The 12837-nt window shown below is 35.0% G+C and overlaps 1 long non-coding RNA gene across 1 annotated transcript; it reads left to right on the top strand.

Moving 5' to 3' along the window:
• Positions 1-744: 744 nt before the first annotated feature.
• On the top strand, positions 745-2496 carry LOC139840148 (uncharacterized). Its single transcript, XR_011757251.1, has 3 exons — positions 745-918; positions 1558-1612; positions 2455-2496. It is a non-coding gene; the product is annotated as an uncharacterized lncRNA (long non-coding RNA).
• The last annotated feature ends 10341 nt before the right edge of the window (positions 2497-12837 follow it).

Below are 12837 nucleotides of genomic sequence, written 5' to 3' on the forward strand. Positions count from 1 at the left end.
TTGTTACGGGTGTGACGAAAGTCGATTTTGTACACCTCGGTTTAGCGTTGCCATCATCGTTTTGGACGCTATCGGTTTTAGCCGTTTGTTATGATGTTACGGTAGTTGCGCTTTTGTCGTATTGCGCACTACAAGGGATGTTAGTGGTTGGTGTTGTCCGTAAGGATTCGTTTGGTTCGGTCTTCATCGTTTCGGGTTGTTGACCTTAGGTTGAGACTTGGTTGCTTTTAGCGTTGTACTCGGTAATAGTACGCTGAGGGATTGATATCTCGGTACGAGATTGGTTGAGTTTTCCCGATGTTAGGGAATGAGCATGGTTTTAGTGCTCGGATTGTGGATTTGAGAAAAATCGCGGATGACGATTTTAGTGTTAAAGGTGCTTCAATGAGAATAGTTGCCTAGGAAAGTCGGGTTGGAACTTATGTTTAGGACCGTAAGTGGGGTCCGTTTGGTTAAGTGACGAGGATCACGAGGACGTGATCGAGTTTAAGTGGGGGAGAGTTGTAAGACCCAAATATTTATCTTGCATACTCGTGTACTTATAACATTCGAGATTGGGTTTCGTTGGCTATTTATGGGAGTTAAAATGCAAAAGAATCTGTATCAGTTATGTCGCGCGCCGCGCGGGGATTCGGCGCGCCGCGCCGTTTGCTGCTGACAGAATCCCTTGTTTTTAATTGGCTTAAATGAAGGGCAAATGGGTAATTTCACTTGAGGCCGGATTTGTGAGGCTTATGAGCTAGTTTGGATCAGTTTTGGATCCCATTCACATCCACTCATCATCTTCATCCATTTTTAGAGAGAGAGTAAGAGTTTAGAGAGAGATTGGAGGTTTTGGTGAGGAAGAAGCTCGAATCGTGCAAAGTCTCGGGTTTTAAAGTTGTTCCTTTCGTTCTCGGCTACACGGTGATAGTATTGGTAAGCTCAAACTCCGAATTTCAATTATCTAATTTGATATTCAAGTTAGGGTTTTGAGTTAATTAGTTGTAAAACCCTTTTATGTGATGAAATGGGTTTAGTGAAGCTAGTAATCGGGTTGTTGTTAATTGTTGGTGGATTTTGGGTTTGGTGAACTAATTGGCCATGTTTAGAACTTTAATTTGAGTTTAATCACTTAAGTTAGTGATTATGGAAGTGTTGAAACCCATTTAGGGTATTTGGTTGACTAACTTTGACTTTGGGTCAAATTAGGGTTTCGTGGTGATTATGACCCAATTGGCGATTTAATGAAGTTTATAAACTTAAAATGGATTAAGTTAAAGTATTAAACCGAGTTAAATGTGTTTTGGTGTCAAAACTTGCAAAGAATGAGATTTTGACCTTTATGGGTCAAAATTAGGGTTTAAGTGTCAAAATGGGTATGACACGTGTTTAACACTTGTGTTCGGGTTTAATTGGCATATTAGGACCATTCTCACTTGTGTTAGTGACTATTGGTTAGTTTGGGCACGGTTTGTGCTTGGAAGTGCATTTGGGTCGAAATTGAACTTAGTGACGAATTGGGTTGATTTGTAAATCCACTCTAAGTGTATTGTTGTAATTGTGATAATGGAATAGGTATTTTCCATTGGCGAGTTGCGGATTACTTGGAAGCTTTCTTCAAGACTTCAAGGTGAGTGATATTATCCTATGTACATATGTATGTGTAGGATGGGTGCGGGTCGGGTGAAGTGATTCTCGGCTATAGAGCTCACTTCACATGTAGGTGGACTTGATGGACTTTTGTATAAGTCCAATTGGCACGGTTGTGCGTTTTGGTTGACCATCTTTGGCGAAGTACACGTTCGTGTGTACATTATCACACGTGATTGTGATTTGGATGTTGTGGCCCCGATGTGGTGGATTATATAATCCCGTGACCGTGGGTTTGAGTTGGAGAAGTGAATCGCGTGTGGTTTCGGATTCACGATGACGCGTGTGGTTTCGGTCATCTTATCAAATGAATCTCGTGTAGTTCGGATTCATGGTGACTCGTGTAGTTCGGTCATCTTATTGAGGTAGTAATCTCGTGTGGTTTCGGATTACTAAGGCTCGTGTGGTTCGGCCAACCTCGATGTTGTGAAGATAGTAATCTCGTGTGGTTTCGGATTACTAAGGCTCGTGTAGTTCGGCCAATCTTCATTGTGGTATTTGGTTCTCGGTATTGGGTTAAGGTGTTAACCTTGTTCATTTATATTGTTATATATTAATGTATTGTTGTGTTGTAGCTAACCCTCCGGGTGTAGCTATTTGGAGATGTTCACTTTGTCGTTGGTGGACTCATATTTGTTGTTGTACCTTTAGCTTGATGCTTAGAGATTGTACGTTATGCTTAGTGTAGTTGCTTTATATTTGGATGCTACGGTATGCGGTATTTGCTTGTGTGGCGTATTCATTTTATACATATATATGTATGTAGTATATTATCATTCACTAAGCGTTAGCTTACCCTCTCGTTGTTGACTCTTTTTATAGATTGCATGCGGATGGTGGCTCGGGTAAGCGCGAGGATTAGAGGACTTGCGTAGTTTGCGTAGAAGGCTTGCTTTTGGATTTATTAGGATTGGGTAGCGTATCCCCAATCGCCATGCTCGGCTTTGTCTTGTATTAAGAGTCTTATGGTCTAAAATTGTACTTTTATACTTAAAGGGTAATTTGGGCACGTGTGGGCCCCACTTTGTGAAACTCGCTCAAACCTTAGTTATGTGCTAGTTTTACATATATTAATGTACGGTTAAAAGCGTTTTGGCTAAATGTGTCGGGAACTAGTCAAACATTTTCGTTAAATTGACTTCCGGGGACAGCGGGCTGTCCAGGTGATTCGGCGCGCCGCGCGACCTATATGGCGCGCCGCGCAAATGAACTGCACCAGAGATTTTTTTTTTTTGTTTGAAATTTCGTCGAGTTTGGTCGGTTACGGTTTGGGTTGTTACATAATTACTTAGTTGTTTTTCTATTTTGGTAATATACGGAGGATGACGACATGATGATTAGATTATGATGAGGGGAGAATGATAATCGTTGATAGATAATGTGATGTATGATGAGGAATGATAGTCACGGTTTAGATTAGGATGATGTAAATGAAGATGAAAAAAATAGGTATACTGTTTAGGTATTTATTCTGGTAAGATATAACAGAAAAATGAGATAGTTCAATGGTTTGTAAGTATGGGTGTTAACCGAGAGGTCATGGGTTCGAAACTAGGCTAATACAAAAAAAATTTATATAATAGAAGATGCTGTGAAAGGATTGGGCTTCAAGTGGGCCGAATAAACTCTTTGGGTTGTAACAGTTTACATTGGTTTAATTATTTAAGCTTGCGAATTAGTACAAGATATAGCGGTGTGGTTCAGTGGTTTAGGGGTGTTTGTTTTATTCGAGAGGTCGCGAGTTCGAGGCTGGGCATGGGCATTATTTTCTTTAAGGGCCAATTCTTTGAGGTAGTTATTATTATTATTATTATTATTATTATTATTATTATTATTATTATTATTATTATTATTATTATTATTATTATTATTATTATTATTATTATTATTATTATTATTATGAATACAAATATAAAGATTATAAATAAGGATATTAATATGAAAATGATAAAAATTACAATTAAGTTACAATTTAAATGAATTATTAATATTATTATTATTATCACTATGATTATTACAATTGTCATTAAAATTATCATTCTTATTAAAATTATCATTGTTGTTAAAATTATTAATATTAAAAATATTATTTTTATTAAAATTATCATTTTATTAAAATTTACATTATTATTATTATTATTATTATTATTATTATTATTATTATTATTATTATTATTATTATTATTATTATTATTATTATTATTATTATTATTATTATTAGATGTATGGTTATTTTATCATTTTTATTATTAATAACATTATTAGTATTATTTTTAACATTTTAATTATTATCATTAATATTATCTTATAAATAACTATTAAGTTATATAAAACTATATTTACTACCTATAACATAACTATATTAATATCCTTATAATAAATATTAATATAAATAATTTAGTAGATTATTAATGAAACACATAATTAAAATAACAATTAAACCACTAATAATATATAAATTTTGTTCAAATTACATTTATATGTGTTAATATATATATATATATATATATATATATATATATATATATATATATATATATATATATATATATATATATATATATATATATATATATATATATATATATATATATATATATATATATATATATATAAATGATATAGGTTCGTGAATCCGAGGCCAACCCTATACTTATTCAATGTCGTCATATGTATTTTTACTACAAAATACAGTATGGTGAGTTTCATTTGCTCCCTTTTTAAATGCTTTTGCAATATATATTTTTGGGACTGAGAATACATGCGCTGCTTTTATAAATGTTTTACGAAATAGACACAAGTAATCGAAACTACATTATATGGTTGAATGATCGAAGCAGAATATGCCCCTTTTGCTTGGTAACCTAAGAATTAGTAAACCAGTCTACTAATTGACGCGAATCCTAAAGATAGATCTATTGGGCCCAACAAACCCCATCCGTTGTAGCGGATGCTTTAGTACTTCGAGTTTTTATATCATGTCCGATGGATGTCCCGGAATGATGGAGATATTCTTATTTGCATCTTGTTAATGTCGGTTACCAGGTGTTCAATCCTTATGAATGATTATTTTTGTCTCTATGCATGGGACGTATATTTATGAGAAATGGAAATGAAAATCTTGTGGTCTATTAAAATGATAAAAATGATTGATTATGATAAACTAATGAACTCACCAACCTTTTGGTTGACACTTTAAAGCATGTTTATTCTCAGGTATTAAAGAAATCTTCCGCTGTGCATTAGTTCATTTTAAAGATATTACTTGGAATCATTCATGCATATTTCAAAAGACGTTGCATTCAAGTCATTGAGTTCAGTAAAGATTATGATTAAGTAAATGACAGATTAGATCATTTATAGATAGATATTATGAAATGGTATGCATGCCTGTCAACTTTCGATGTAATGAAAGTTTGTCTTTTAAAACGAATGCAATGTTTGTAAATTGTATCATATAGAGGTCAAATACCTCGCGATGTAATCATATGTTATTGTATTCATTCTTATGGATTAGGACGGGTCTTTACATGTGGTATCAGAGCGGTAGTCTTAGCGAACCAGGTCTGCATGAAATGTCCCGTTCTTATTGATTAAAAACGTTCCATATTAATTGATTTCGTTGCGAGGTTTTGACCTCTATATGAGACGTTTTTCAAAGACTGCATTCATTTTTAAAACAAACCATAACCTTTATTTCATAGAAAAAGGTTTTAAAAAGCTTTACGTAAATTATCAAATAATGATAATCTAAAATATCCTGTTTACACACGACCATTACATAATGGTTTACAATACAAATATGTTACAACAAAATAAGTTTCTTGAATGCAGTTTTTACACAATATCATACAAGCATGGACTCCAAATCTCGTCCTTATTTAAGTATGCGACAGCGGAAGCTCTTAATAATCACCTGAGAATAAACATGCTTAAAACGTCAACAAAAATGTTGGTGAGTTATAGGTTTAACCTATATATATCAAATCATAATAATAGACCACAAGATTTCATATTTCAATACACATCCCATACATAGAGATAAAAATCATTCATATGGTGAACACCTGGTAACCGACATTAACAAGATGCATATATAAGAATATCCCCATCATTCCGGGACACCCTTCGGATATGATATAAATTTCGAAGTACTAAAGCATCCGGTACTTTGGATGGGGTTTGTTAAGCCCAATAGATCTATCTTTAGGATTCGCGTCAATTAGGGTGTCTGTTCCCTAATTCTTAGATTACCAGACTTAATAACAAGGGGCATATTCGATTTCGATAATTCAACCATAGAATGTAGTTTCACGTACTTGTGTCTATTTTGTAAATCATTTATAAAACCTGCATGTATTCTCATCCCAAAAATATTAGATTTTAAAAGTGGGACTATAACTCACTTTCACAGATTTTTACTTCGTCGGGAAGTAAGACTTGGCCACTGGTTGATTCACGAACCTATAACAATATATACATATATATCAAAGTATGTTCAAAATATATTTACAACACTTTTAATATATTTTGATGTTTTAAGTTTATTAAGTCAGCTGTCCTCGTTAGTAACCTACAACTAGTTGTCCACAGTTAGATGTACAGAAATAAATCGATAAATATTATCTTGAATCAATCCACGACCCAGTGTATACGTATCTCAGTATTGATCACAACTCAAACTAAATATATTTTAGAATCAACCTCAACCCTGTATAGCTAACTCCAACATTCACATATAGAGTGTCTATGGTTGTTCCGAAATATATATAGATGTGTCGACATGATAGGTCGAAACATTGTATACGTGTCTATGGTATCTCAAGATTACATAATATACAATACAAGTTGATTAAGTTATGGTTGGAATAGATTTGTTACCAATTTTCACGTAGCTAAAATGAGAAAAATTATCCAATCTTGTTTTACCCATAACTTCTTCATTTTAAATCCGTTTTGAGTGAATCAAATTGCTATGGTTTCATATTGAACTCTATTTTATTAATATAAACATAAAAAGTATAGGTTTATAGTCGGAAAAATAAGTTACAAGTCGTTTTTGTAAAGGTAGTCATTTCAGTCGAAAGAACGACGTCTAGATGACCATTTTAGAAAACATACTTCCACTTTGAGTTTAACCATAATTTTTGGATATAGTTTCATGTTCATAATAAAAATCATTTTCTCAGAATAACAACTTTTAAATCAAAGTTTATCATAGTTTTTAATTAACTAACCCAAAACAGCCCGCGGTGTTACTACGACGGCGTAAATCCGGTTTTACGGTGTTTTTTGTGTTTCCAGGTTTTAAATCATTAAGTTAGCATATAATATAGATATAGAACATGTGTTTAGTTGATTTTAAAAGTCAAGTTAGAAGGATTAACTTTTGTTTGCGAACAAGTTTAGAATTAACTAAACTATGTTCTAGTGATTACAAGTTTAAACCTTCGAATAAGATAGCTTTATATATATGAATCGAATGATGTTATGAACATCATTACTACCTTAAGTTCCTTGGATAAACCTACTGGAAAAGAGAAAAATGGATCTAGCTTCAACGGATCCTTGGATGGCTCGAAGTTCTTGAAGCAGAATCATGACACGAAAACAAGTTCAAGTAAGATCATCACTTGAAATAAGATTGTTATAGTTATAGAAATTGAACCAAAGTTTGAATATGATTATTACCTAGTATTAGAATGATAACCTACTGTAAGAAACAAAGATTTCTTGAGGTTGGATGATCACCTCACAAGATTGGAAGTGAGCTAGCAAACTTGAAAGTATTCTTGATTTTATGTAACTAGAACTTGTAGAATATATGAAGAACACTTAGAACTTGAAGATAGAACTTGAGAGAGTTCAATTAGATGAATAAAATTGAAGAATGAAAGTGTTTGTAGGTGTTTTTGGTCGTTGGTGTATGGATTAGATATAAAGGATATGTAATTTTGTTTTCATGTAAATAAGTCATGAATGATTACTCATATTTTTGTAATTTTATGAGATATTTCATGCTAGTTGCCAAATGATGGTTCCCACATGTGTTAGGTGACTCACATGGGCTGCTAAGAGCTGATCATTAGAGTGTATATACCAATAGTACATACATCTAAAAGCTGTGTATTGTACGAGTACGAATACGGGTGTATAAGAGTAGAATTGTTGATGAAACTGAACGAGGATGTAATTGTAAGCATTTTTGTTAAGTAGAAGTATTTTGATAAGTGTATTGAAGTCTTTCAAAAGTGTATAAATACATATTAAAACACTACATGTATATACATTTTAACTGAGTCGTTAAGTCATCGTTAGTCGTTACATATAAGTGTTGTTTTGAAACCTTTAGGTTAACGATCTTGTTAAATGTTGTTAACCCAATGTTTATAATATTAAATGAGATTTTAAATTATTATATTATCATGATATTATGATATATAATATATCTTAGTATGATATATATACAGTTAAATGTCGTTACAACGATAATCGTTACATATATGTCTCGTTTCGAAATCATTAAGTTAGTAGTCTTATTTTTACATATGTATTTCATTGTTAATACACTTAATAATATATTTACTTATCATTTAACATAATTAACCAAGTGTATCAATATCTTAATATGATTCATATGTACCTAGTAAGACGTTGTTATAACGATAATCGTTATATATATCGTTTTCGAGTTTCTTAAATTAATAGTCTCATTTTTATGTATATAACTCATTGTTAAAATACCTAATGAGATATATACTTATAATAAAATCATGTTAACTATATATATAACCATATATATGTCATCGTATAGTTTTTACAAGTTTTAACGTTCGTGAATCACCGGTCAACTTGAGTGGTCAATTGTCTATATGAAACATATTCCAATTAATCAAGTCTTAACAAGTTTGATTGCTTAACATGTTGGAAACATTTAATCATGTAAATATCAATCTCAGTTAATATATATAAACATGGAAAAGTTCGGGTCACTACAGTACCTACCCGTTAAATAAATTTCGTCCCGAAATTTTAAGCTGTTGAAGGTGTTGACGAATCTTCTGGAAATAGATGCGGGTATTTCTTCTTCATCTGATCTTCACGCTCCCAGGTGAACTCGGGTCCTCTATGAGCATTCCATTGAACCTTAACAATTGGTATCTTGTTTTGCTTAAGTCTTTTAACCTCACGATCCATTATTTCGACGGGTTCTTCGATGAATTGAAGTTTTTCGTTGATTTGGATTTCATCTAACGGAATAGTGAGATCTTCTTTAGCAAAACATTTCTTCAAATTCGAGACGTGGAAAGTGTTATGTACAGCCGCAAGTTGTTGAGGTAACTCAAGTCGGTATGCTACTGGTCCGACACGATCAATAATCTTGAATGGTCCAATATACCTTGGATTTAATTTCCCTCGTTTACCAAATCGAACAACGCCTTTCCAAGGTGAAACTTTAAGCATGACCATCTCTCCAATTTCAAATTCTATATCTTTTCTTTTAATGTCAGCGTAGCTCTTTTGTCGACTTTGGGCGGTTTTCAACCGTTGTTGAATTTGGATGATCTTCTCGGTAGTTTCTTGTATAATCTCCGGACCCGTAATCTGTCTATCCCCCACCTCACTCCAACACATCGGAGACCTGCACTTTCTACCATAAAGTGCTTCAAAAGGCGCCATCTCAATGCTTGAATGGTAGCTGTTGTTGTAGGAAAATTCTGCTAACGGTAGATGTCGATCCCAACTGTTTCCGAAATCAATAACACATGCTCGTAGCATGTCTTCAAGCGTTTGTATCGTCCTTTCGCTCTGCCCATCAGTTTGTGGATGATAGGCAGTACTCATGTCTAGACGAGTTCCTAATGCTTGCTGTAATGTCTGCCAGAATCTTGAAATAAATCTGCCATCCCTATCAGAGATAATAGAGATTGGTATTCCATGTCTGGAGACGACTTCCTTCAAATACAGTCGTGCTAACTTCTCCATCTTGTCATCTTCTCTTATTGGTAGGAAGTGTGCTGATTTGGTGAGACGATCAACTATTACCCAAATAGTATCAAAACCACTTGCAGTCCTTGGCAATTTAGTGATGAAATCCATGGTAATGTTTTCCCATTTCCATTCCGGGATTTCGGGTTGTTGAAGTAGACCTGATGGTTTCTGATGCTCAGCTTTGACCTTAGAACACGTCAAACATTCTCCTACGTATTTAGCAACATCGGCTTTCATACCCGGCCACCAAAAATGTTTCTTGAGATCCTTGTACATCTTCCCCGTTCCAGGATGTATTGAGTATCTGGTTTTATGAGCTTCTCTAAGTACCATTTCTCTCATATCTCCAAATTTTGGTACCCAAATCCTTTCAGCCCTATACCGGGTTCCGTCTTCCCGAATATTAAGATGCTTCTCCGATCCTTTGGGTATTTCATCCTTTAAATTTCCCTCTTTTAAAACTCCTTGTTGCGCCTCCTTTATTTGAGTAGTAATGTTATTATGAATCATTATATTCATAGATTTTACTCGAATGGGTTCTCTGTCCTTCCTGCTCAAGGCATCGGCTACCACATTTGCCTTCCCCGGGTGGTAACGAATCTCAAAGTCGTAATCATTCAACAATTCAATCCACCTACGCTGCCTCATATTCAGTTGTTTCTGATTAAATATGTGTTGAAGACTTTTGTGGTCGGTATATATAATACTTTTGACCCCATATAAGTAGTGCCTCCAAGTCTTTAATGCAAAAATAACCGCGCCTAATTCCAAATCATGCGTCGTATAATTTTGTTCGTGAATCTTCAATTGTCTAGACGCATAAGCAATCACCTTCGTTCGTTGCATTAATACACAACCGAGACCTTGCTTTGATGCGTCACAATAAATCACAAAATCATCATTCCCTTCAGGCAATGACAATATAGGTGCCGTAGTTAGCTTTTTCTTCAATAACTGAAACGCTTTCTCTTGTTCATCATTCCATTCAAATTTCTTCCCTTTATGCGTTAATGCAGTCAAGGGTTTTGCTATTCTGGAAAAGTCTTGGATGAACCTTCTGTAGTAACCAGCTAGTCCTAAAAACTGGCGTATGTGTTTCGGAGTTTTCGGGGTTTCCCACTTTTTAACAGTTTCTATCTTTGCCGGATCCACCTTAATACCTTCTTTGTTCACTATGTGACCGAGGAATTGAACTTCTTCCAACCAAAATGCACACTTTGAAAACCTAGCGTACAATTCTTCCTTCCTCAATACTTCTAACACCTTTCTCAAATGTTCACCGTGTTCTTGGTCATTCTTTGAGTAAATAAGTATGTCATCAATGAAAACAATGACAAACTTGTCAAGGTATGGTCCACACACTCGGTTCATAAGGTCCATGAACACAGCTGGTGCATTAGTTAAACCAAACGGCATGACCATAAACTCGTAATGACCGTAACGTGTTCTGAAAGCAGTCTTTGGAATATCATCTTCTTTCACCCGCATTTGATGATACCCGGAACGTAAGTCAATCTTTGAATAAACAGACGAGCCTTGTAGTTGATCAAATAAGTCGTCGATTCTCGGTAGTGGGTAGCGGTTCTTGATGGTAAGTTTGTTCAACTCTCGGTAGTCGATACACAACCTGAATGTACCATCTTTCTTCTTGACAAACAAAACAGGAGCTCCCCACGGTGATGTGCTTGGTCGAATGAAACCACGCTCTAAAAGTTCTTGTAATTGGCTTTGCAGTTCTTTCATCTCGCTGGGTGCGAGTCTGTAAGGAGCACGAGCTATTGGTGCAGCTCCTGGTACAAGATCTATTTGAAATTCAACGGATCGATGTGGGGGTAATCCCGGTAATTCTTTCGGAAATACATCAGGAAATTCTTTTGCAATGGGAACATCATTGATGCTCTTTTCTTCAGTTTGTACTTTCTTGACGTGTGCTAGAACAGCATAGCAACCTTTTCTTATTAGTTTTTGTGCCTTCAAATTACTAATAAGATGTAGCTTCGTGTTGCCCTTTTCTCCGTACACCATTAAGGGTTTTCCTTTTTCTCGTATAATGCGAATTGCATTTTTGTAACAAACGATCTCCGCTTTCACTTCTTTCAACCAGTCCATACCGATTATCACATCAAAACTCCCTAACTCTACTGGTATCAAATCAATCTTAAATGTTTCGCTAACCAGTTTAATTTCTCGATTCCGACATATATTATCTGCTGAAATTAATTTACCATTTGCTAATTCGAGTAAAAATTTACTATCCAAAGGCGTCAATGGACAACTTAATTTAGCACAAAAATCTCTACTCATATAGCTTCTATCCGCACCCGAATCAAATAAAACGTAAGCAGATTTATTGTCAATAAGAAACGTACCCGTAACAAGCTCCGGGTCTTCCTGTGCCTCTACCGCATTAATATTGAAAACTCTTCCACGGCCTTGTCCATTCGTGTTCTCCTGGTTCGGGAAATTTCTAATAATGTGGCCTGGTTTTCCACATTTATAACAAACTACATTGGCATAACTTGCTCCGACACTACTTGCTCCGCCATTACTCGTTCCGACACCATTTGTTCCTTTCGTTCTATTAACCCCTGGTCCGTAGACCTCACACTTCGCCGCGCTATGACCATTTCTTTTACACTTGTTGCAAAATTTGGTGCAGAACCCCGAGTGATTCTTTTCACACCTTTGGCATAGTTGCTTCTGATTGTTGTTGTTGTTGCGGTTATTATTGTTGTTGGGATGATTGTTGTAGTTGCTGTTGTTGTTGTTGTTGTTGTTGTTGTTGGGCCGTTTGTTGTAGTTGCGATTGATGTTGCGATTGTTGGGATAATTGTTGCGATTATTGTTGTAATTGCTGTTGTTATTGTATTGGTGATTCTTATCACCGTTTTCCTCCCACTTTCTTTTGACTTGCTTCACATTGGCCTCTTCAGCAGTCTGTTCTTTAATTCTTTCTTCAATCTGGTTCACTAGTTTGTGAGCCATTCTACATGCCTGTTGTATGGAGGCGGGCTCGTGTGAACTTATATCTTCTTGGATTCTTTCCGGTAATCCTTTCACAAACGCGTCGATCTTCTCTTCCTCATCTTCGAATGCTCCCGGACACAATAGGCACAATTCTGTGAATCGTCTTTCGTACGTGGTAATATCAAATCCTTGGGTTCGTAACCCTCTAAGTTCTGTCTTGAGCTTATTGACCTCGGTTCTGGGACG

Source organism: Rutidosis leptorrhynchoides, chromosome 4, assembly GCF_046630445.1.
Source record: "Rutidosis leptorrhynchoides isolate AG116_Rl617_1_P2 chromosome 4, CSIRO_AGI_Rlap_v1, whole genome shotgun sequence".
Classification (NCBI taxonomy): Eukaryota; Viridiplantae; Streptophyta; class Magnoliopsida; order Asterales; family Asteraceae; genus Rutidosis; species Rutidosis leptorrhynchoides.